The following is a 27200-nucleotide window of genomic DNA, read 5'->3' as shown; positions in this document are numbered from 1 at the left end:
AGAGATCCGCCTGGCTCTGCCTCCCGAGTGCTGGGATTAAAGGCGTGCGCCACCACCGCCCGGCTTAAATGAAAATATTAACTATAAAGAACATAAGAAATGCTTCTCGTTGCATCAGAATCTAACACCTTTGAGTTCTCAGGGAAAGTTCATGTCCACAGTGTGTTTGTTTATTTATTTATTTATTTATCTATCTATCTATCTATCTATCTATTTATTTATTTATTTATTTATTTATTTTGGTTTTTCAAGACAGGGTTTCTCTGTGCAGCTTTGCGTCTTTCCTGGGACTCACTTGGTAGCCCAGGCTGGCCTCGAACTCACAGCGATCCGCCTGCCTCTGCCTCCCGAGTGCTGGAATTAAAGGCGTGCGCCACCACAGCCTGGCCACAGTGTGTTTATTATGATGTTCTTAAAGGTACACTCAACATATTTAAAACTACTTAACTCACACAATATCATTCTTAAGTATACTACAAAAAATGTTAATTGAGAAAAGTGGGAGAAAATAGTTTTAGTTTACTCAGTATTGCATGATAGGAGAAAAGTTTGCATGAGAAACAATGAAGGGGTAAATTTTTAATCCCAGATTTAAAAAAAACTCATGTGGAAAGTGGGTCCCTCAGCTTCCTCCAGAGTTATAAACTCCTCTTAACTGTTCGTTGGTTTCCTGCGGCATTTTTTGATAGAAATAATTCAAATGTTCCTACAATACTACTCATATCCACCCATGCTGTTCTGAGCACCATAGCCAACTCCACAACAGCCACTCACTGACAGGCTCTCCAAGCCACTGCAAGTCACCGGGGCAGCTGCCGCTCCCATGCCCTGCATCACCAGGCAGCTACAAGCCCTGCTGCTAGCTCGTGTAGTTGAATTTAGGAAGAGTTCTGCATTTCTGTGTCATTTGTTGGCCCTATCTTTTGACATATGTGCCACTGTGTTTTCATGGGTGGCAAACTCAGTGTCAGCTTCTCCAGTTACTGTGGTGATACTGTGTTCCCCAAAATATTGTGTACCCTAATAAACTTATCTGGGGTCAGAGACAGAACAGCCACTAGATACAAAGGCTAGAAAGTGGTGGCACTTACCACTTTAATCCTAGCATTCCAGAGGCAGAAATCCCTCTGGATCTCTGTGAGTTCATGGCCACACTGGATACAGCCAAGCATGGTGACTCACACGTTTAATCCCAGGGAGTGATGGTAGAAGGCAGAAAGGTATATAAGGTGTGAGGACCAGGAAATAGAAGCATTTTAGCTGGTTAAGCTTTTGGCTGGTTAAGCTTCAGGCTTTCAAGCAGCAGTTCAGCTGAGAGCCATTGGGATGAGGACACAGAAGCTTGCAATCTGAGGAAACAAGACCAGCTGAGAAGTTGGCCAGGTGAGGTTAGCTGTGGCTTGTTCTGTCTCTCTGATCTTCCAGTGTTCACCTCAATACTTGGCCTCAGGTTTGATTTTATTAATAAGACCATTTAAGATTCATGCTACAAGTTACTCTTCCATTAGGACCAATTTATATATGAATTCTCACCATGTTCAATGGAGAGAAGAAATTGTAAATGTCTTTCTCTGTTGCTTTGTAGGGCAACCCCCTCATGTGGATGCAGTAGGCAGCTGTGCTCTGCACTGTGAACTTGCTGTCTCCATATCTGTGGTCATATATTCCTGAGAGACAGTAGCTGAGGTCTCTGCCAAACAGGTCAGTGGTGAAGCCATAGCCATCACTGAGGCCACTGTATTCTTCATAGCTCCCATATTCCTGCACTATAGGCAATGAATCTCACCTTATCCAGGCCTGCTTGTTTCACAATGCCAATATACCTCTAGGCTGTGCCAGGCAAGAAATAGGACCCAGGCTCCTGCACAGACATATACTTTCCAGGTGGATTTGAGTATGACCTAACTTCCTCCTGACTGCTCTTGAACATGTCAGTATACCCATGCCTTATTATCTCCTTGTGCATCCCTAGAGCTTTCTCAGCTAACTCTTGTGAGGCAAACTGAAGTCTCCTCCAGAGACAATGTGATCCACTATGGCACAATTTCCAACCCTGAGAAAAACTGAACGATTTTTCCCTTTGTACATCCAAATGGGAGTCCCTGAAGCCTCATAAAGTCCTCTTTGGCATTGTTGGTGCTCATAGGACCACTGTGCTTCAACACCCAATCCATGTTGGTCCTGTGTGTCTTGAACACCTCAATATACTAGTGTCCCAGATTTTCCCTATCTTTTTTTCAAAGCTAATTTTATATCATCTTCTGACTCAAGTTCAACAAAAGTCTTACCCCTCTGCCTTCCTTCTCTAGTATAAATGAAATGAACACCTAAGACCCATCATGAATTGTGCAGTTGGAGAGGAAGGGTTGAACATTGTCAATTAAGCAAAAGCAGGATATGCCACAGAGTTTGACTACATAGTCTTCACTTCCCTCAGGCCCACCATCATGGACACTTGACAGAGCTGATTCCACACAAGCTTTGACAAGTGTTTTTGTAGTTTAAGGAACCACCACAGATGTCTTCTGTAGGAAGCACCTATGGAAGATAACAACTTTTCCATGGATGAAGACAGAAGTAACTTCTATTTTCAATAAACAGCATGACTTTGGAATTCCAACTCTACTTCACACTTTAAAAATGCAGAGGACTCTGGGGAAAGTCCAAGTACAACTTCTTTTTTGTTCTCTAACTTCAGGAAGATGAAGCGCAGTCCACATTTCCTTTTTTAAATTTAATTAATTTATTTATTTTACATCCTGGCTGCAGTTTCCCCTCCCTCCTCTCCTCCTATTCCCTCTGACACACACCCTCCCTGATCCACTCTTCTGTTTCTGTTCAGAAAGGGGCAGGCATTTCATTAGTATCAACAAATCATGGCATATTAAGTTGCAGTAACCCTAAGCACCTCCCCTTGTATTAAGGCTGGACAAGGCAAACCTCATACTGGATTCTAGTTTCCCTAGAGCCAGCTAAAGCCCCTGCTCCCATTGTTAACAGTTCCACATGTAGACCAAGCTACACAACTGTCACATATATGTATAGGGCCTAGGTTGGTCCCATGAAGGCTCCTTGTTCATTGGTTCAGACATTGTGAGATCCTATGAGCCCAAGTTAGTTGTTTATGGGGGTTTTCTTGTGCTGTCCTTGACCCCCTCTGACTTCTACAATCCTTCTTCCCTGTCTTCTGCAGGATTCCCCAATCTCTGCCTAGTATTTGGCTGTGGGTCTCTGTTTTTGTTTCCATCAGGTAATGAATGAAGAGTCTTTGACGACAATTGGGTTAGTCACCAGTCTGACCATAGGAGATGGCCAGTTCAGACTATGTATGCACTATTGCTAAGAGCCTTAGCTGAGGTCATCCTTGTAGAATCCTGGGAGTTTTCCTTGCACCAGGATTCTACCTGACCCTGAAATGCCCCCTTTCCAGTCTTCTCTTTTTAGTATTATCTCCCCTCCATCCATCCCCCAACCTTATCCCTCATGTTTCTATTCCCAACTTCCCCCAGTCCACCCATGAGATCTCTTCTATTTCCCTTTCTCCTCCCCTCACTTGGATGTTCCTTTTTACCTAGCCTTTCTGGGTCTGGATTGTAGCACGGTTATCTTTTACTTTAAAGCTAATATCCACTTATGAATGAGTGCATACCATGTTTGTCTTTCTGGGTCTGGGTTACCTCACTCAGGATGATTTCTTTCTAGTTACATCCATTTGCCTTGAAATTTTCTGATGTCATTGATTTTAACAACTGAGTAATACTCCATTGTATAAATGTACCACAATTTCTTTATCCATTCCTTATACTCTAAGGACACTGCTCAACTATGTTCATCACAGCTTGATCCATAATAGCTACAACCTGGAAACAACCTAGGTGCCTATCAACTACATTTACTTTTAAAGTGGAAATCAAGTGACAGAATTATGTTGAACATTCAAGTACACTATGTAAATAAATAGATATGATTTAAAAATGTATATTTACATAATGGAGTGTTACTCTGCTGCTAAAAAAATGACATGAAATTTGCAGGCAAATGGATGGAACTAGATACATGAAGATACCCACAGCAACACATTATGTGGAGAGAGTTTATATTGGACTTCTCCATCAGGTGCTCCCCCTGAGAGCTAGGAGAATCCTACAGAAGAGGAGAGGAAAGATTGTAGGCATCAGACAGAGAGAGGACACCAGGAGGACATGGCCCACTGAACCAACTAAGTAAGGTTCATATGGACTTACAGAGGCTGAAATGGCAAGCACAGGACCTGCATAAGGCTGTGCCAGGTCCTCTGTATGTGTTGTGGCTGATAGCTTGGTGTTTTTGTGGGACTTCTAACTGTGGAAGCCAGTGTGTCTTTAACTCTTCTACATGCTCTTGGGAATCTTTTCCTCCTATTTGGCTGCCTTGTCTAGCCTCTTTGTGAGGGCTTTTGCCTTGTTCTATTATAGTTTGTTTTGTGGTGTTATATAGTTGTTGTCTATTTGAGGTCTGATCTTTTCTGAAGAGAGACAGGGAGGGAGTTGATCCAGGGGAGAATAGGTGTGTGTAGGGGGAGCTTGTAGGAGGGGAGGGAGGGGAAACTGTGCTTGGGATGTATTGTATAAGAAAAGAATCTATTTTCAACACAAAGAAAAATTAATTAAAAAATAATGTATTTGTAGCTCAAGTATTTGGGTTACTCATTTGTTCCTATCACTTGCTGTAAAATATGATTTCTGCTTGTTTTTAAATGCTGATTAGCTATAACTTTGAAGCCTGCAATGTGCTGTGCGGTAGAAGTAAAGTGCCACATTTCTGGGGACTTTAATTTATTCTCTTATGTATGTCATGTTAATGGATTTTAACTGACTACATTGATGATGTCAAAATATTTCCTGTTTAATGAATTGAATTACTCATTACTAAAGTTTTAGCTCATTAACATTTTTACAAACATTTTTTTCATCTTTCTAAATAACATATTTTCCATGTAGAGCTTCAGTACCTTACCAAGTCATTTTCTTTCATTCAAATTAATATGACATTATTATGTTTCTTTAGTGTTGGTGCAACCAAATAACAAAAAAGTATTTTACATAACCCGCTTGCTCTCTGAGAAATTATAACACAAATTGGTATTTTAAAGGGTTTATTTACAATTAAATCACAACTAGAACAGTGAGAAATGACTATGGACAGCTGTTTTTGAGGATTTAAAACTTTAAGTTAAAGGATTCTAAGACAGATTAGAGCTTAAATGTTAGTAACTCCTATAATAGGTACTAGGCAAACATATCCTAATTATGTAAGTTAAACTTACCTAGAGATTACTAATTGAAAAAAAGTCACCCAAAATAAAAACAAATGTCTAATTTGCATGTGAACATCAGAAAACAATAGAAGATAATTTCTGCCATGTCAGGTGGCAAAGCTGCTAGTTACAAGGAGCATAGGGTGTAACTACAATTATAAAAATGAAGGGAAGAAGCACATGGCTCTTGAAGTATACTAAAATATCTGTTCTTTGGTCTTTCTGGTGTGAAAAGGAATCCTCATGAACAACATCAAATAGTAAACAACACCTCTTCTCATGCACATATGATTCAGTTTAGGAATCATTTGGGAGTTGTCTCAAAATGTAATTGTGTGCTGAAGATATTGATGAAACTTTGATCGGATCAGTTACATGTACTTTAGGCTCGACTTTTATTTGGACATATTATCTATACAAGTAGATTCTTTAAAAATTCACTTTGTAGTGTGTGTGTGTGTGTGTGTGTGTGTGTGTGTGTGTGTGTGTGTGTGTTTATGTACACACATGTGCGTGCACTCAACATGTATAGCAGTCAGAGTTTTGGTGAACCTGAAGCTTGTCCTTAGGCTAGATCAGATGTCAGGCCACAGAGTCCTTAGCATCCACCTGTCTCCCTTTCCTTAGGACTTGGCTTGGAGTTTCACACTGAGTTGTCTAATATTTCACAAGAACTCTGAGGACCCAAACTCAAGTACTTCTACTTAACTAACAAGTACTTACACATTGAGTCATCTCTCCAGCATAGGATTCATTTTTTCTTCATAGTTTTAGAAGCAATATGTTGGTTGCTTATGGGGAAGTTTTTCTTCTGTTTAAATTCAGAAAAATTAAAAGTTGGAATTTTCCTTCATTATTTCATAAACCAATTGCATATACCTAACCTTATCTTGAAAGAAGTTTGACTTCTTCCTGGTTTATTACAAGCAGTCATAATAATACACATAATGATCAATTGTATTTCATTATTCTTCCTTTTACATTCTCATGAAAATTGAAACAGGGTTTCATGATGATTGTATATTATAGCATATGGTATCAAATAAAAACAGAAAAAATTAACTTTTAAATGACCCAACAATGACATTTTCATTCCTGTTTTATAAATACACTTATAAACCCATGGTCCTATTTCTTGAAATGATGAATAACAAATCTTTATTTAAACCCTGGGCTATTTACTAACACATACATTAAAAGTTGGGCATCATGCACCTATGGAAGATGACTTTTAAAACTACATAAGTCACAGTACTATACTTACTGCCAATATGCAAATTCTGGTGAAAGTATGAAAGAATTTATGAATGTGAAAGTAATAGTTTTTAGTTTATTTCATAACTTAAAAAACACTGTTGCAAAAACACTTAAGTATTTATTTAAGACAAAATGCAGTTAATATTTTATACTTGTCTTAGCAATAATTGTGTGAAAGGTACCAATAGAGGCTGGTTCATGAAATGTGGCATATTCATCTACATGTTTCTTCAATGTACTCATGTATCAACCATTTTAACTGATAAAGTATTGAGAGCATTTCAATGAAGTTTGAAATATTTCTACATCTGCATGTATAAGATTTATTATATATACATTTTATAAATTCTGACCTTTGCAACACTTTGATACAAGAGTGAATCATTGTGAAAACTTGTAAAATTAGACAAGAAACTAAAAACAATGCTTAGATCATATATATGTCATATATCAGATATATTATATCAAATATACCCTAGCCATGTATTAATTTAAATTTGTCTATTGTTATCCAAACAGGATAATGGGAATCCAAATGATAAAATTGTTGTGATGAATTTGTCATTTTGATCCAACCTAGAACCACCTGAGAAGAGAATGACAGATTCATTTGGTTGTCTTGTAGACATGTCTGTAGTTGATTGTCTTGATTGTTAACTGATTTGTGAAGACTAGGCCCACTGTGGGCAGCACCATTCCCTAGACATGAGTTCTGAACTATGTAAGAGTGGAGAAACAGATAAATTCAGGCAAACAAGCATCATTCATTAATACACTGCTCTCTTCCCTCAACTGGATATGATGTGTTCAGCTCTTTCAAGCTCCTGCAGCTGTCATTTCTTAATAATGATGAACCATAACCTGAAACTGTGAGAGAGTTTGAACAAAAACAACAAAGCCCTCTTTCTCACCCAAGTTGCATTTTGTTGAAGTTTTTATCACAGCAACAAAAACAAAACTAGAGCAATTATGTTTTTCTTCAGGTTTACATTTCAGTCAAAATTAAAACATAATAAGTAAAGTAAACAAACTACATTGTTCTGAAAATCCCTTCCATCCACCCCCATCCCAATTCTTTCTCACAGCTCTTTTGGTCTTGGAGGCCAATGATTGTGTTGCACAAAATAACTCAGGGAAAATGGCATTGTGTAACTTCTGCTACAGGATCTTATATAGCTGCTAAGGACAGGTTTACCTAAGAGGGGAGGAGGAAGTAGGAGACTTTCAGGCCAAAGAAATGCTTCAGTGGGTCTTTTGGAGAAATGTCAACACCTGCCAGTTTTGTAAAAGTCATCTTATTTTCAAAGTGTTTGAACCACCAGACATGTGCAGCTTCAGCAAACATTCTGGGTAGTGGAAAAACCTCCCTGGACAATGCTTAGGACTGTAAGGAACAACTGCTTCAATGTTAGGTGGAAAAGAAAAACAAAACATAAGCACTTTTAAAAGTTCTTATTATGTCTTCTAAACAATGGAAAGAATGTAGAGCTGGGGACTTATGGGCATGCTTATAATTTTAGCTGAAAGGATCAGGCTGTGGCTTGTTATAAGAGTGTGATATTTTAGTGTGAGTATGCTGAGCAGTTAGTGTTCTGATGAATAAACATGCTACAACTTCGACACTTAAAACAATACTTTTTGAAGTTATAGAAGACTTTTTTCTTTCTTTTTCTTTTTCTATTTTCTTATTGAAACAGGATTTCTTTATGTAGCTCTGACTGTCTTGGAACTCAGTATTTAGAAAAGCCTGACCTCTAACTCATAGAGATCAACCTGCCTCTGCCTCCTGAGTGCTGGGATTAAAGGCAAGAACTACCACTCAGGGCTAAGGAAACTTGTCATAGGGAAGACCTACCTGCAATCTCTTAATTTACTCCTAACAACATTTGGAAATTTTTAAAAATAAGTTCATCTCGGTTTTCAATACAAATTTTAAAGAAGACCAAAACCAAGTAACATAACATAATAATACATTCAATTTAGAGACTGTTGTTTTTACACACATGCATGGATATATCAAGGAACTGACTTTTTCTGATGTTGGAAAAACAGATAGGTAACAAGTGTATGCTTAGATACAGTAGGTCTTTTCTGGTTGGTATGCAAATATTTAAAGTAAAAAAATTAATGAATTGATGCTGTATTTATGACTCTAAACAAGGCTTCTAGTCCAGCTTTCATTCAGACTGTGTAAAATTCCTCTCATTGTCATTTTATAAATTAGTATTTGTAAAAATAGGTATTAGTAGTTTTAATATTGTAACTAGCTACTCTAAACCAGGGAAATTCAACAAGCATCAATTTTGTTTCTATTTTTTTTAAATGCACTCATTTATTTGTGGTGTGTGTGTGTGTGTGTGTGTGTGTGTGTGTGTGTGTATGTGTGTGTGTGTGTATGTGTGTGTGTGTGTGTGTTTGTGTGTGCGCGCGCATGCACACACGCATGTACAAGCTATCTGTGTTACAGCATGGGTACAGAAATCAGAGGAAAATCTGGGGGCAATGGTTCTGTCCCTATACATGTGAGTCCCAGTAACTGAACACAGATTGTCAGGCTTAGTGGCAAGTGCTTTAAATACTAAGCCATCTGGCCAGCTCCATTTTATGTTTATAAAGCACCATGGTCTCTGAGGTGTCTGTAGCTTTTAGACACTTTGCTCCCAGATTTTACATGACAGGTTGTGAGCAAGTCTTCTTCACACTTGTCCTGTTCTTTGGTTTGTTTTGTATGGTCAGTGCATCATTATCACATGGACTTCTCAAGATGGGTGCCAGAAAGGAAGAGGGATAGCAGGACTCTTAAAGCCTGGACTGTGTAACTTTTCCTAGAAGAACATGTAAAAACATCTATTTACCCCAGAGAGTACCACTGACAGGAAAAAAAATGTAATTTTATCCAAGTATATTTGATGAATCAATGAATTAACTGTAGTTAATAACAGGATCAAAATGTTTCAGGACACTTACTGCATCACTGGAAGGCCCACCTTATGCTGAGTGGTGACTCCCAAAAGCTCATACCATGGATGAGCCTCCTCTCCCAGCAATCATTTATGCCTTATATGATATCAATTTGTGCCTTCATGAGTCTTTCAGGGTTGGTAGCTTCCCGAGTCTTGTTAGCCTCCATCTCCCTCCAGAGACTTATTTCAGAGCACAGTAATTAACAGCATGCTCACAGATGCTGCTGTGTCAGATGTAGAATTTTTCAAAGCTATGAACCTCAGGTTAATCAGAGCATTTAATCAACTGTTTTATGTGTAGGCTCTTTCTTACAACTGGCTAGTAGTTATTGTGTTAAACCATATGAACTTCGTTTTAACAGATCAAATTAAAAAAAAATATATTATGCCAACTTTACAGAGAATGCCTGAGACCTTAGTAATAAAATATATGGCCATATGAATTCTAAAACAATATAAAGTTGAAAGTTTATTTTTAATACTTTTTAAACAACATCAATCATAGATTTGTAATGTTTTTTTTCTTCCACCTTATAGGGTTATTCAAATTTGATACATGACAAATTGGAGCTAAGAGAGTTAAACATATTACTCAGAATTAGAAAGTAGTTCATTGAAAGAGCCATGAGTCCCATGTGGTAGACTCACTGTTTTTACCGCTCTCTCTAGTATTCTTCTACATGGTTTGGTCTAATGATTCATTTTTTTTTTTAATTAAGAAAATTTTTCCATTCATTTTACACACCAATCAAAGATCCCCCTCTTCCTTCCTCCCACCCCCCAACCTCCCCCTCCCAACTCACACCTCCACTCCTTCCCACAAGAAGGTAAGACCTCTGATGGGGAGGTACATCCAGTAGAGGCAAGTGCAAGCCCTTCCCACTGCCTCAAGGCTGCACAAGGTGTCCCATCATAGGGAGTGGGCTCAAAAATGCCCATTTATGCACCAGGGATGGATTCTGATCCATTCTACTGCCAGGTGCCCCTCCCCCCAGAAGATCAGGCTACACAACTGACGGCCAGTCCCATGCAGGCTCCACAGCCATTGATCCAAACTTTATGAGTCCCCACTAGTTTGGTTTGGTTGTCTCTGCAGGTTTTCCCATCATGATCTTGATGCAATTGCTCATAGAATCCCTCTTCTCTCTCTTTGACTGGACTCCTGGAGCTCTGCCTGGTGTTTGGCTTTGGATCTCTACATCTGCTTCCATCAATCACTAGAGAAAAGCTTTAAAGTTAGGGTATTCACCAATCTGGTCACTGGGGTAAGCCAGTTCAGTTCAGGCACCTTATCCACTATTTCTTCTAGTCCAAGCTGGGGTCATCCTTGGAGATTCCTGGGAACTTCCTTATCACTCAGTTTCTCTCTGTCCCCGTGACATCTCCCTCTATCATGGTATCACTTTCATTGTTTTCCCACTCTGTCCCTGTTCCAGATCAACCATCCCATTCCATTATGTTCTCATCCCCAATCCCCTACTCTCCATTGCCCATCCCTCATCCCCAGTTTACTCATGGAAATCTCATCTATTTCCCCTTCCCAGGTTGATCCATGTGTGTCTCCTTGAGTCTTCCTTGTTAGCTAGCTTCTCTGGAGCTGTGGGTTGTAGCCTGGTTATCCTTTGCTTTACATCTAGTATCCACTTACAAGTGAGTCCATACCATGTTTGTTCTCCTGAGTCAGGATGATATTTTCTAGTTCCATCCATTTGCCAGCAAATTTCATGATGTCATTGTTTTTCTCTGCTGAGTAGTACTCCATTGTGTATATGTAACATATTTTCTTAATCCATTCTTCAGTTGAGGGACATCTAGGTTGTTTCCAGGTTCTGGATATTATGAATAATGCTGATATGACCCCAATTGAGCAAGTGTCCTTGTGGTATTCCTTTAGTATTAACCAAGAGTGGTATAGCTGGGTCTTGAGGTAGATTGATTCCCAATTTTCTGAGAAACCATCACATCATACTGATTTCCAAAGTGTCTGTACAAGTTTTCATTCCCACCACCAGTGGAAGAGTGATCCCCTTGCTCTGCATCCTCTCCAACATAAGCTGTCTGCAGTGTTTTTGATCTTAGCCATTCTCACAGGTGTAAGATGGTATCTCAAAGTCATTTTGATTTGCATTTCCCTGATAACTAAGGATGTTAAGCAATTCCTTAAAATGTCTTTCAGCCATTTGAGATTCTTTTGTTGAGAATTCTCTGTTTAGCTCTGTACCTCAAATGCTATTCTTTGTTTTGTTTCTGTTACTAGGCTATATAATATGCCTCAGAATGGATGGAGATGTTGGTATGATAATATACAAAAGTTATCCCAATAATTCTATCAGGGAACTCCTACAACTGATAAATACCTTCAGTAATGTGGCAGGATAGAAGATTAACTCAAAAAAACAGTAGCCCTTCTATATACAAATGATAAATGGGCTGAAAAGGAAATCAGAGAAACATCACCCTTTGCAATTGCCACAAATAATATAAAACTCTTTGGGGTAACTCTAATTAAGCAAGTGAAAGATTTGTATGATAACAACTTTAAGTCTCTGAGGAAAGAAATTGAAGGAGATATCAAAAAATGGAAAGATCTCCCATGTTCATAGATAGGTAGGATTAACATAGTAAAAATGGCAATCTTACGAAGAACAATCTACAGATTCAATGCAATCCACATCAAAATCCCAACACAATTCTTCACAGACCTGGAAAAAAGCAATACTCAACTTCATTGGGAAAAACAGAAACCCAGGATAGCTAAAGGAATCCTGTACAATAAAGACACCTCTGGAGGCATGATCTTTCCTGATCTCAAGCTCTAGTTTATAGCTATAGTAATAAAAACAGCTTTGTATTGGCTTAAAAACCATGTGGACCAATGGAATCGAATTGAAGACCCTGATATTAACCCATATACCTATGAACACCTGATTTTTTATAAAGAAGCCAAAACTATACAATGGAAAAAAAGAAAGCATCTTCAAAAAATGGTGCTGGCATAATTGGACTTCAACTTGTAGAAGACTGCAAATAGATCCATATCTATCACCATGCATAAAACTCAAGTCCAAGTGGATCAAAGACTTCAGTATAAAACCAGTTACACTGAACCTGATATAAGAGAAAGTAGGAAGTAGTCTTGAATGCATTGGCACAGAAGACTGCTTTCTAAATATAACACCAGTAGCTCAGACAATGAGAGCAACAATTAATAAATGGGACCTCCTGAAACTGAGAAACTTCTGTAAGGCAAAGAACACAGTAAATAAGACAAAACGACAGTCTAATGCATTCTTAATCAAAGAACATTCTTAAGAAACATTTTTATGTTTATTTAAAAGATTAGAAAACAACACTTTACAAGGTGAGGCAAGGGATCTTTACATCTTTAATTTTTCTTTATTGTATGTTCTTTTAGTTTATTATTTCCTATTTGTCTCATTGATAATCTTTCTGAAAGAGTAACATCTTCTGAAAAGCTAATTCTGATGTGTCAGACTGGGACAGAAATGGATGGGAAATAGTGCCAACAGATCCAGGCTGAAACCCCTGATGAACTCCTGACATTATTCCACAAAGACTCGCTGAGTCATACCTGATTAACTCAACTGATTAGCTCAACTGTCAGCCAATTACTTTTTTCACAGGCCTAGAAAAATTAATACTAAAGTTTATTTGGAAGTGTTGAAAACAAAGTCCCTGAATAACCCCAGCCAACTTAAAACAAGAACAAAGCTGCAGCCATTCCAAAATCTCCATCCATTCTGAGGCATACTATATAGCCTAGTAACAGAAACTGTAGCTAGAGTTTTTCTGGTGCTACCTGGCCCACAGTCAGGACAAATCTCTCTTACCTGCCAGTCCTGCAGCCACTCAGACCCAACCAAGTAAACACACAGAGACTTATATTACTTATAAACTGTATGGCCATGGCAGGCTTCATGCTAACTGTTCTTATATTTTAAATTAACCCATTTCTATTAATCTATAAGTTGCCAAGTGGCTTATGACTTACTGGCATCTTAACATCTGCTTCTCATCTTGGCAGCTGGAAGCATCTCTCTGCCTCAGCCCTCCTGTTCCCAGAATTCTCCTCTTTGTCCCACCTATACTTCCTGCTTGGCTACTGGCCAATCAGTGTTTTATTTATCAATCAATCATCCACAACACTTCCTCTTTTCTTTTTTTTTAAGAAGGAAGGTTTTAAACTTTAACATAGTAAAATTACATATAACAAAATAATCATCAAGCAAGAATTATAGTTTTAATATCTAGTCTATTTGTGTTTGGTAAAATTAAAGAAGATATCATATCTATCCTATATTTGTGAGTCTAAGGTTTTAGAACTAACTTATTTTTTATCATAACTAAGGAAAATTATAACTATCTAGTCTTCAATTACATCAAAGATCTCCGAAGGATGTAATATTAACTGAGAAATGGGAGAAGGACACAAGCAACTTTCAGGAGTCTTGCGAGAATAGACAGAGACAGTTGGCAGCCTGGTCAGTCATCCAAAGTTCCTCTGTAAAGTTGGGGCATCTGTCTTCAGCCCACAGGTCTAGAGTCTCTTGGTCACATTTCTCCATGTCCTGTAGAATGCTTGGCAGTTTCCTCTGCAAAGCAGGAACTTGAAGGACCATTTTGCCAAACAAAGTTCAGTGGTCACCTTCCTATGGGTCCTGCATGTCCAGTTGATCAAGCAGCCCAGGCAAGAACAGTTTCTTGCCCAAATGGCTATTTTTGCCAAGAAGAAGATAAACTCCGTATAGAGTGTCTTCAATACTCATCATGCTCTCTGAAGTAAATTGGTGCTGTCAGGAGCAGACATGTCTCACTGTCCAGAAAGTCTAAATTTTCAGAGCATTTTAAATGCCATATTCTGTAGGTCTTTGAAGTATTTGAAGGTTACCTACCTAACTGAATTCTATCTATGTATACCTAGAAAACTTAACATGACTATAAGTTTGACTATCATAGAAGAGTAATTATTAATCTGTATTTCTTAATTATCCATTACAATTTCAAATGAGCTGTACAAACATAATACCTTAAACAAGAGTAGAAATATACATACAGTATAACAAAATTAAGTTTAAACTTGTATCAATAAACTAAAATCTATACCAATGTAAAACATTTTAAACAAGTTGCTCTTTAAAAGTAGGTTCAATAATCTAGTATTTCATCCTATAATATCTAAACTATCCCTTTTTCTACTTTAGAAAGATATCGAATTCATAATCAACCTGCTTTAAATAAAAATATTGGTTTTTTTTCATCCCACACCAGAGGGCTCTTCTGATATGGGACACAAAAATCTCTCAACTTTTTTTTTTTTTTTTTTTTTTTTTTTTAGAATATGCTTGGGTTTAGAGAAGGAGTGAGGCAGTTCCATCTCCAAAGCCAGCTTGGTATATTTGGGAATTTGGGTGTAGTTTCTCATACTATTTCCTGTTGGATGAGGGTGCTCTATTCTTATGGGGACATAAAGAAAATTTTAGACTTATGGGGTAGTCTGTGATGCTGTACTGTGTGAGCCAGTTGTCTTGAAACCATTCTGGATGCTGGATCATCTGGGCCATGGTGTCACTGGAGACCTTCCAGGGAGTCTTGGCTGGTCAATCCTGATGTATCTTAATTTGGAACAAATTCATAGCCTCTTGTTTTCTGTGGAAACAAAAGCAGAGCCTACTTTCCAAAGCAACATATCCTTAGATCCAAATTTTGAAGTCAAGGTACCTTTAAAATATACATATTGGTTTAACTGAGCATCTTTTACAATCAAATGTCTTTCTGCAGTTAAAAATATCAAAGACAACACAATCCAGATTCTCTGTGTAATATCCATCTTTATGTGGCTTATTTTTATACTGTCTTTACTGTCTCTTTAAAAACTTTATTTTTTAAAACTATTTCTTTATATTACTGTCTATATTCATTCTTCTCTCTTCCAAACCTACGTACATTTTTACATATAATGTAAAACATGTAAAGTCTTGTTCCATCTGAATCCATTTTATGGTGGATCTATAGCTTTAAACTGTAGCATTTCTAAGGCTAAAATGGCAGCTGTGGCTTCTGGCTCCGCCCATGTCACCTTTCCAACATGGTGGTGGTAATTTTACCCCCAGCTTCAGAGAAACCATGCTCCCCACTGGAGGCAGTGGGTCTATGTCTCTATCAAAGCAGCATGTAGCCCAGAAAATTTTTTGTTTTTTTTTTTTAGTAGCAAAGGCTAAATCCTCTATGCAGTGTAATGTGCTGCTTGCAGACACCTCATTCCCACCATACTGCAGGTCAAGCACGCACACCCTAAGAACCTGCCATGTAGTAGCTCAAGCATGCAGGCTGTGGCTAACTTCAGAGTGACAACTAGGAAGCTATTTTTAGCTCCGTTTTAGAATCTTCTTTCTCAGGTTTTAGGTGGAAATTCTTGCCCCACGTTGGGCACCATTTGTAGCTAGAGTTTTTCTGGTCCTGCCTGGCCCACAGTCAGGACAAATCTCTCTTTCCTGCCAGTCCCACAGCCGCTTAGACCCAACCAAGTAAACACACAGAGCCTTATATGACTTATAAACTGCATGGCCATGGCAGGCTTCATGTTAACTGTTCTTATATCTTAAATTAACCCATTTCTATCAATCTATAAGTTGCCAAGTGACTCGTGGCTTACTGGCATCTTAACATCTGCTTCTCATCTTGGCAACTTGCAGTGTCTCTCTGCCTCAGCCCTCCTGTTCCCAGAATTCTCCTCTTTGTCCAGTCTATACTATCTGCCTGACTACTCAGCGTTTTTATTTATCAATCAATCATCCACAGCAAGAAACAAAACAAAGAATAGTGTAACAGCACCAAAAGCCTCATCATGATACAAGTAAATAATAATAGGAACAGATGAAAGGAATGTAGTAGCAGTAATTCCACAATAAGCCTACAGAGCTAAGACCCATTGATTCAAGAAGAGGAGGTATGCATGGCCTCAAGAACAACCTCTGTAACATACAATGCTGAGAAACTGGGTCTCCACAAATAGGATGATGAAAGACAGCCCTCATTCTTCACCCTGCACACAAATCCACAAAAAACGGATCAAAGGCTCAGTGTAAGACCTGATACTGTGACAAAATTATAACAAAACAAAACAAAACAAAAATCCAGTGGAAATGCATCAGTCACTGATCTTGTAATGATTTTTTTAATTTAACTTTTTTATTGATTCTTTGGGAGTTTCATATCATGCACCTCAATTCTGCTCACCTTCCAGTTCCCTCATATCTTCCCCTCAGTCATTCAGCACCCCCCTCCAGAAAAGAAAATTAAAAAAAAATCAAAACAAAACAAAGCAAAAAAGTAAACAAAAACAAGAAGAAAACAACCCCCAAAACAACAACAAAACCTCTTGACTTCTCTTTCCTGCCTCTCCAACACCACTTCATTCATCCTGGTGACATTGGGGGCCTCAGTGTATTATATAGTGTACCACTTTGTCCCATCAGCTTTATAATAACAAATGTTCATTGCAATGAGTCACTGGTCTGTTTCAAGGCCCCTGGTACCCTGTCATCTCTAGATACTCACCAGAACTCCTCTAGTATATCCTGTGGGAATAGTTCCACAAGACCAGTCCCTTCACAAGCTCTAACTGGTCCTAGATCAGGTAGATGTTAGATTGGACCAACCCAAGGCCCAGATATAGGCTTGGATGGTAGCTGACTTGGTCAGTCTGTGCCACTAAGGCCACTGGGACCACCAGGGCCACCTGCTTTAGGCAAGGGGGCAGAATCAGCTCACCTATGCCCATGTCCTCAGCTTAGGTTCACCCTTTCCTGTTGTGAGGGGTGAGGTCATCACTCCAGAGTTCAAGGGCCAGCTCGTCCAGTCTGGCCTAACTCTCTTGTTCAGTGTCAAACAAGAGGCAAGTCTAACTTTCCATAGGCCATGGAAAGGAGGGGCCAGCTCATCATGGACCTCTGATTTCATCTCTCATAGTTCCTATGACTCCATGAGGTGACACAGGCCACAGACGTCAACACAGACCCTAACTGTAGCTGGACCAGAGACCCAGACTCAGCCCTTGCAGCAGCTTTGCTAGATTGGCATTTTGGATCTGGGTGGAAGCACTGGCCACTCAGGTAGGGATGGTTCTGGTGGCAGCACGGAGCCAGAACATCAGCAAGGAGACATCCATCCCCTGCTTCTGTCAAGGACCATGTTTGGGTCCATGGTCTTACTGTGGCTGGGGTCTATGCTGAAATCTGAGTCCTGTATTACCACAAAGATCACATAGAAGCCCAGAGTTGGGAGGACAATTAATTTTTTAATGTGACTCCAAACCTCAGGCAACAAATGCAAACCAAAAATGTGTGTGTGTGTGTGTGTGTGTGTGTGTGTGTGTGTGTATGTGTGTATGTGTGTGTGTGTGTGTGTGTGTATGGTAAGGTGAGGGAGTGATACACAACAAGGTGAAATGTCTCTGCTCAGAACAAAGGTAGAAAAATGTGAACAAAAAAATTTACTGAGCTATACAAAAGTTGCCCAAAAAAGGTGCAATTAAAGTAAGAAAATGATCTGACTAGAACTTTTATTCTCTTTTAAAATTATTTTATTGTGCATGTGTGACTGTTTTGCCTGCATGTGTATATTCACCCACCACTTGAATGACTGGGGGCAATGGGAGGCTGTGCAGAAGAAGGCCCAGACAGAGCTACAGATGCTTGGAACCCACTAAGTGAATGCTGGGAATTAAGGCCAGGACCCCTGGGACAGTGGCTAATGATCTTAACCACTGAGTCCTGTCCTGTCTTTCTTTTTTTCTTTTCTTTTTTTATTTCATTTTATTGTAGATTTATTTGTTTATTTTTTGAGACCAAGTTTACCAATGTAGCCCTGGCTGTGCTGGAACTCATTCTGTAGACCAAGGTGGCCTTAAGCTTACAGAGATTCACCTGTCTCTGCCTCCCCAGTGCTTGCACCACTAGGCCTGGCTAGCGTTTTCTTGAGAAAAGATGCGAGGATGTTTGTCCTGTAGCTGTGAAAATGCTCATCATAAAATAATCAGAATCAGATAAAACCATATAGAGATAACATTTCATCTGAGACTAACTGGTTAATATAAATATCAAAGTCAAATAGCAAATGCTGTGCTGAAGCAACTAGGCATTAAGAGCCATTTCTACTCTTGCAGAGGACCATATATTAACTCCAAGCACACAATCAGACAAATCACAAATACCCATAACTCCAACTTCAGGACATGTGACAATGGCTTCTGACCTCTGCAGGAACCTGCACTTAAGAGTGCACATAAAGCACATAAATATACACATAATCTAAAGATGTAATACCTAATGCTAATAAGGAAGTTTAAAAAAGGAACTCAGGTACCATTGATGGTAATTCAAATTATCAGCACTGATATTATGGACAGGTTTGGGAGTTCTTCAGAAATCTAAAAGTAGATCTGGGATAGGATCCAGCTATAAGACTTCTGGGCATGAAGCCAAAGAAAATGAAGTCATCACAGCAAAGATAACTTGTAAGTCCACTATTTACAATTGCTAAGACATAGACTCAGTGTAGAAACCCATTTGTAGATGAAAGAGGAAAACTTGGAGTATGTACAAAAATAAAATGATTCAGGCACATGCAGAGAAGTGGAGAGAATTGAAGTACTTTGTGCTAAGATCAATAAACTATGCTTAGAAAGACAAATACCACTTGATCAGTCTCTTACATAAAGTATTATGAAAATTAAATAAGTCCTGAATGTATATATTGGACAAAGAGACTAGATTTGACTTGTGCATTTTTATAGATATTATGTAATGCATTTAACACATGCTGTTTTAAAACATACATATGTAACTTTTTGTTCATTATATTAATCACAGAAAACACAAGGGATATTATAAGAACAAAAGTATCAGATTGAGTCTTTATGTGATCAGTGTATACATTGTATAACACGTATGCTTTGGGAAAGCATTTCAACTATAAAATTATTTTTCAATGTCTATTAGAGCTTTTAAATTCTAATTAGATCTGATTTCATTGTTACCAAAACTTAAAAGTTACACCAACGGCACATGAAAAATAATGACTTTAATTTGGCAAACAAAATTTTTAAATAAACTCTGTGGTGTGAGCAACTTTTTATCACTTTCTGCCACTTAAATTTGTTTTAAAAAATTGATGAGTTTTTTTTATCTTCAGTTACTTATTGTAAAATGATTTGTAATCATAACATGTTGTTCTGCATTATTTTACTGACTATAACTCTAGACACACTAATATTTAGTAAACTTTACTGTTGATCATTTTTTTACTTCTAAAATCATAGGTGTAAAAAATTATTTAAATTAACAAAACTTATTAACCTCTCCAAAATGTATTAAGGAATAATAGCCTAGTGATTTTGAATGTCGGAAACAACGGCATCTAAGCAACCTCAATACTCCCAATCAAATCCCTTTATCATTTATAGAGGATCGAAAGAGTGCAACACTTCTGAATAATTTCTTTAAAGGCTCTGAAATTATATTGCTTACCAAATGGGTTTATCTTCTTAACTGCTACAGAATTATTTCCACTCATATAAAGAAAAGTATTTAATGTCATTTTGGGATATGTAAATGCATTTCTGAGCCAGCATGATAAATATAATGTGTTCAAAGGAAACATTACAGTCAAAATTACACTATTAAAATAGTTTGTTTAAAATTAGCTGGTAAAAGAAGGGTTGGCATTATGCCAGAAATGAAAAGAACAGGTGACAAATTATAATTCATCAAACAAGTTTGAAGAAGAGATATCCATTTTCATTAAAGTAAGACACAATGTTTGACTATGCAACATTTTTTAAATATAAAATACAACTTTAAAAGGAACCTATTTAAGTCTAAGAATCAGTCATAATATAACTCAAGAGTCTTGAGGAAAATTGTCATCTGAAAAATATATGTGTATGTACCTTCATGATTGTATTAGACATGCATACACAAATTATTCATATAATCTAAGTTTATATGTTTCTACTTGTCTTCACAGGCATAGCTCTCATTGGAAGACATGATAGTATCGGCAGCAATGGAGGTTTAGATCACCTTGATTTGAGAATCACTGTCATTTTCAGTATATTTTCTTTTTTTAATTAAGAAAGGCTTTTATTCATTTTGCATACCAATCACAGATCCCTCTCTTCCCTCCTCCTGCTCTTCCAGCCTACCCCCTCAACCCACCCTCCATTCCCTCCTACAAGAAGGTAAAGCCTCCCATGGGGAGTCAGCAGAGCCTGGTACATTCAGTAGAGGCAGATCCAAGCCCCTCTCCATGCATCAAGGCTGTGCAAGGTTGTCCCACTGTAGGTAGTGGTCTCCAAAAAGCCTTCTCACGCACTAGGGATGGATCCTGATCCTAGTACCATGGGGTCCCTTAAGGAGATCAAGCTACACAACTGTCTCACTTATGGAGAGAGTCTAGTCCAGTCCCGTGGAGGCTCCACAGGTGTTGGTCTAAATTTTCAGTATATTTTCAACACTAAATAGATTTTACCATCTAATTGGCATGACAAGACAAAAACTTAAAAAAAAAAACAGGAAAACGTAAGAAAAGAAATCAACACAAGAAACAAAAAAGAAATGTGAATAGTGTCAATGGAATTCACAGGAAAATTTTCATTCAAATTAACATCAAAAATTTCAGTATTTCTGTAATTTTATACATATATCTTTATGTTTAGTTATTACAAAGTAGAACAGTTTCTCTTTTTTTTTTAATTGAGACAGGTCTTGCTAGCCTAGAAATTCTTTTGCTGATCAAGTGGCCCCCAGACTTGTAGACATTCTCCTACTACCTCTCACATTTTGGGGTTACAAGTGCGTGTCTCTACAATGTTCAAAAATAACTACTTTGGGTTAAGGAAGGATAACTGGAATTATTAATTGAAAAAATGCCTTAATTTTCATTTACTGTTGGCCACAGATATTTAAATGAGTTTAATTCAGAAAAAGTTCAAATTTATTTTTTAATATGTCAAGTAAAATTTTCCTTTCACATGGTTAATTATCTATAATCCTTGCTAGACTTATATAAGATCCATATTTATAAAACAAATAAAAATTTAAAGTCTTATAGTATCTGGAAAGGTCCCTGGCTTACTGCTGGATCATACCTGGTATACGAGTCAAGTACTAATGATGAAGACAGCTCCTGCAAACTTGATTGGGAAAAAAAATGGTATTAATCTTACATTTCTCTTTTTTCACTAATCTAGTCTTTATAATGATTGAGTGTGTGGTGATGAACTGCATCTGGTGACTGAATAAGCACATCTCATCTTTTTCATATTCTCTGTTAGGACTTAAGGTTTTGAAGGGAGAAGATATCACAGCTGGTAGCCATGCTCCTATGTATTCACTTGGTGTTTCCCTGTGAAATAGGACCAAAGAATAGAAAGTCCCATCAGTACATACTGGTTGTGATTTATGTAGCTCTTCCCTCTAGACTAAGCATTTGTAAAAAGTATAAACAAATGGTCTTCCTGGGGAGAACATAATAGAATATGGTGCTCAGTTCTTCTAAACAAAAGAAACACAACATTTAACTTGTAAGTTAGAAGGCAAGACAAGGCTATTTCTAGAATACTGGCATAAACCATTAAAAAAAAATATATTCCCTGGAGGACTTCTGAACATGATCGAATCTAAGCATACCATTTAAAGACTTTATAGCCAAAAAATGAGCATCATATATTGAGTTATTTAGATACACCAAACCATCATGTGCAATAAAGACTAATTAAAAGATTAGAATCTGAGATTGTGGTGTACAGAATGATCTCCAGATAGGACAAGGGCCTGGGGATCCCTGTGCTGTGTGATACTGACCCACAGGGGACGGATGGGAGAACTGTTATTAGAGTTCATACTCTTCTCTTTACCAATCTAAATCTATTCCTTATATTCTTTGATCAGAATTGTTCCCAAAAGCACTTCACAGTATAATTCTAGTATACAATTTCCTGTCTCAGAGTGTATTACTCAGGTTTCCATTTAAGTAATTCTACACATGCAATCATTTTTCAGACCTTAAGCATTACTACTATTGAAATAGCATTAAGCTTTAATGTAGCCCCATACCCTGGATTATACAATGCATTTTCTCTTTATTACTTCTTTTAACAGTTTTAATTGTACATGATAATACCTTTTACTAAATTTTCATGCACCTACATGATATATTCTAACCATGTTTACAGCCATTATCCTTCTTGTCCCTCTCATGCCCACTAATAAGCTTACTCTTCCTAACTACCCCTTTTTTACTTTCATGGTGTGTGTGTGTGTGTGTGTGTGTGTGTGTGTGTGTGTGTGTGTGTGTGTGTGAAAAAGAGAAAAAGAGAGATAGAGAGAGACAGAAACAGAAAGACGAAGACAGTGAGACAGAGAGTCAGAGAGGGACAGAGAGAAAGAGAGAGAATGAGTTTTCTTAGAGTTATTTACAAGACCATGTGAAACTAAACAAGAGCTTTAACTCTTAAGAAAATGCCCCATCCTTCCCCACCAATCATCACCTTCACATAAATCTTCAAGGTGTTGGCAAGCACAATATGTAAGGATTGTACAAGGAAGTGCAGTTGTTGTGGATGCCAAAGTGCAACAGTTAAGTCATGTCTCGATTTCAGTATTTTGTCTCTCTTGCACTGGTTCTAACATTCCTTCTGCTCCTAATTTATCCACATTCCCGGAGCCTTGGGAATGGGTATTGTTTTTTGTTATTGTTGTTTGTTTGTTTGTTTGTTTGTTTGAGACAGGGTTTCTCTGTGTAGTTTTGGTGCTTGTCCTGGATCTCGCTCTGTAGACCAGGCTGACCTCAAACTCACAGAGACCTGCCTGGCTCTGCCTCGAGAGTACTGGGATTAAAGGCGTGCACCACTACTGCCAGGCAGAGGGATGAGTATTGTTAATGGAGAAAGTATACTTATAGTAACATGATCAAGGTAAATAATGAAATGAAAATTTCATTTATCAGATTATTTTCTGTAAATTTGTGTTTCAGCAGTTTTGGTCAGCAGTCTCTTTGAGCTGATAGGAAGTTTACAATTCTTTCTCAGGTTGAGTGTTTACACTCTTACCACCCAGTTTAGCTCCCTTATTATGTACATATTTTAACATTTTTAAAACTGTAAACTGTGAGGTTGAGTTATACAAGCTTTCTTCTATTAATACCCTGTGAAGACTTATTTCTGATTGCATATTTAATAATCACTGATTTTTTCTGATTCTAATGTTTTGTGCATTCTTCTCAAGTTGCTTGGATGCTCCTGATATATTCAGACAATATTAATCATTTATCATGCAATTATTGGAAGGTGTTTATTTTTCTGTTTATTTCCTTACTCTTCCTTAGCCACAAGGAAAATCTCTTAATTTTTTTTCCTGGTTTTTATCATCTGATCCAGGAGTGCCTGCCTTCACTTCTGTTACCATGGGGTTGATTTTGCATGAGGATATTTGTTTGTTTGTTTGTTTTTATGCAAATGAAACAGGAAGATGCTGGCTGCTTGGAATTTGGTGTCCTTTAGGTCTTGTTTTTTTTTTCACCCAATCATCAGAGTATGCACAAAGATTAGTACTCTTTTGTCCCCTATTGCCTAAGCCTTGGTGCTTACCGTTCTTAGAATAGGAGACTTGGTTGAATCATTTAATGTTTGCATATTTTTGGTATATCTGTGTTTATGTTCCTCTTTCCTGTTATAGTGTGACTTTCTGATAAAGAAAAAAAAGTCTTCTGAAAATAACCCCTGAATTTCTCAAGATTGAGGACAAATGGCCTGTGCCCCACTCTTTAACAAGTGCCCTCATGCTTAGACAGCAGGTGTTGAAAGCACTGAAGACATGCCAGCCTATCTTCATCTCTTAATGGGCACAGTTGTAGTTAAAGACATGGCTTGGTTTGCTAAAGATCTATTTGATGATTCTGATGTGCCTAGAGATTGTGAAGTTGAAAAGCTCCAAGATTACATCAGAACATTTCTGGGGCTCGTATACCATATTTTAAAAACCTGCTCTAAAAACAATCTACTTCCAAGTCTCTTGCTTAAATAATAATGTTCCCTGTGAAAACAGAACTAGTTATCACCATTGGTATTTAACATTGCCTAAGAATTAAGGGCCTAGGAGGCAAATGCCCATTTTAAATATCTTGTCTCCAGTGTGATGTGAAATGAGCAATTAACGTTAATTTGTTCAGTCTTTACTCAGAACAATTTAGTCACCAGTGACTGTATACAACAAACTTTTAAAACATGATATTAAATTTCCATTAACATTGTAAAAAGTTTTAATGTTATCTTGTAGAGATTCCTGTAGATATTTTTTGTAGAAATAAAAACCAAGAATAGAAATAAATTTGCTTTCATCTATATGGATTAATCTATAATGATATTGTTCAAATCTATAGTCTATTAATAGTGAATTATTTTAGTTTACATGTCTTAAGTGTTTTAAATAAGTATATTACTTCAGTTCCTGCTGTGGAATAATTCTCTGTACACTGTGTAAATTTCAATGTGATTGGTTTAATAAAGAAGCTGACTGGCCAATAGCTGGACAGGATAAGGTTAGGTGGGAAAACCAGACTAAGGACCCTGGGGAGAAGAAGAGCATAGTCAGCACAGTCACTAGCTAGATGCAGAGAGGAAACAGGAGGTACAAGATGAAAGACAGTTAGTGCCACATGGCAGAATATAGATTAAATGGGTTAATTAAAGTTGCAAGTGTTAGCTAGTAACAAGCCTGAGCATTTATAATTAATATTAAGCCTCTTTGTGGTTATTTGGGAGCAGTTGACTAGACACAGAGAAACTCTGCCTACAAGTTCCTGCTATGAAACTGAGTCTATGTAATTTTCAGTGAAAGTGCATGTTTCAAGGGAATGAGGCAGAGGAGGATAAAGCAAGACACCAACATGCTACTCTGAACTCTTCATGGATGTACATACTATTTCACATACATGTGTACACACAAGCATCCAACACAAGTGCACATGTGCTATGTCCCCCGACACACAAATAAAAATGAAAAACCAAACCAGAAACTTGAACCTTTGCTTTGGGGGAAGACCTTTGTCCCTCATCTTGAAAAAGGCCTTTTCTCTCTGTCCTCACATGGTCTATTATATACACACACAGAAAGAGTGGAAGCTGACTGCCAGCCCTCTTCTTATATGAAGAACCATCTTACTAGATTAGAGAGCAACTATTATACCATCACTTAATTATATTACTTCCCTAAAGGGCCTCTCTTAAATTGAAATCACATTGAGGCTTAGAGTTTTAACAAGTACGTTTAGAAGGAAACAGCCCCACCTGTAAAAAAATACCCAGCCCTATTCATCTTCATAGGAGTTATTGGGAATGTTTGGTACTGTTGCAGATATTTTTCTGTTGCTGCCACAAGCGTATGTAAACTTCAAACACCTCCCTATCACCATCAATCTGTAAAAATATCTTGTGCTATACTCATTGTTATGCACCCAATATAGCCTGCACAACTTCAATCAGTTTGTATGTTAATTCTTGGCTTTCCTGACTCATAAGTCTTCAGTGTGAAAATACAGATACAGTTTAAGTTGGCATGCAGCTAAATCATTGCTATTGTAATGGTATTTTGAAATATGATCATCAGTGCTTTTAAGACCATTTACTCCATTCTTCACTAAATTGAATGGGTTGATGTGTTTCCAGCTCCATACACTTATTAATAGATCTATGATGGTTTCCATCTGTTGAAAGGCAAATGGCACTTAAAGAGGAATCAGGGCTTTAACTATACTTTTGATGTGACTTCGGATTGAAGGAATCAATACCGCTCTTAACACTGTATTTTCAGTTTAAATAAAATGCTAAAGTTTCAATACTTGTATTATCTCCTGCCAGTAATTGTGTCAGATTGCATATTGATAGTTTTCTACCAGGGCAAATAAGTATTATCAGTTAACGCTGCTTCTAAGTTCAAGCAGAGTGCCATGACTGCTTATTTGAAGAACACCACAGTGTCTGCCTCAGATCACTGTCTATTCACACCTTGGAGCTTATCTTACATGTCAGCATGCATCTGGAAGCTGTGGTCATGGAATTTCTTTGGTGCTATGCTTCTATGTGGCAAAAATAAACATTTAAATTTTATCAGGTGTTTTATTAATAAACTCATTATAGCTTTGGAGCTATATAGAATAAATAAAACAATTTATTCTTATTTAACATTTGTACTGCAGGGAATCCTTTGGAAAAAAACAGGATTGATATATGATTCTGGCAAACATTATTGTACAAATCTTAGAATGAGAATGGACTTTAAATAGTATTAGTTGAAATGTTTTATCATGTGTAATTAAACTTTATGACACTACCTCATATGGAATAAGAGATAAATTAAGGGATACCAAATCAGGAGACCTGAATTCTAACTACTCTTTCTAAATTCTTATAAAGAACACTTTCAGCAAAATTTTGAAGAACTAAAGAACTTTTATTATCAATGGTAAACGTAAGCATTTTCCAACAAAATGGTGAGCTGTAGCATTCAAACAGCTGGGACACTGGCTTAAACACAGTCAGCCTATCTGCCCTCTGGTCCTCCATAGTCTCATTCCCTGTTATTAAGGAATTTCTTTTATTAACCCCA

The 27200-nt window shown here is 37.6% G+C and overlaps 1 pseudogene; it reads right to left on the bottom strand.

Annotated features, from left to right (window-relative positions):
- Positions 1-714: 714 nt before the first annotated feature.
- Positions 715-27200, bottom strand: part of LOC131912817 (heterogeneous nuclear ribonucleoprotein F-like) — a 179531-nt pseudogene continuing 153045 nt past the window's right edge.

Source organism: Peromyscus eremicus, chromosome 6 (genome assembly GCF_949786415.1).
Source record: "Peromyscus eremicus chromosome 6, PerEre_H2_v1, whole genome shotgun sequence".
NCBI lineage: Eukaryota > Metazoa > Chordata > Mammalia > Rodentia > Cricetidae > Peromyscus > Peromyscus eremicus.
Note: the sequence above shows the minus strand (reverse complement) of the source record. Positions and strands in the feature narration are given on the sequence as shown.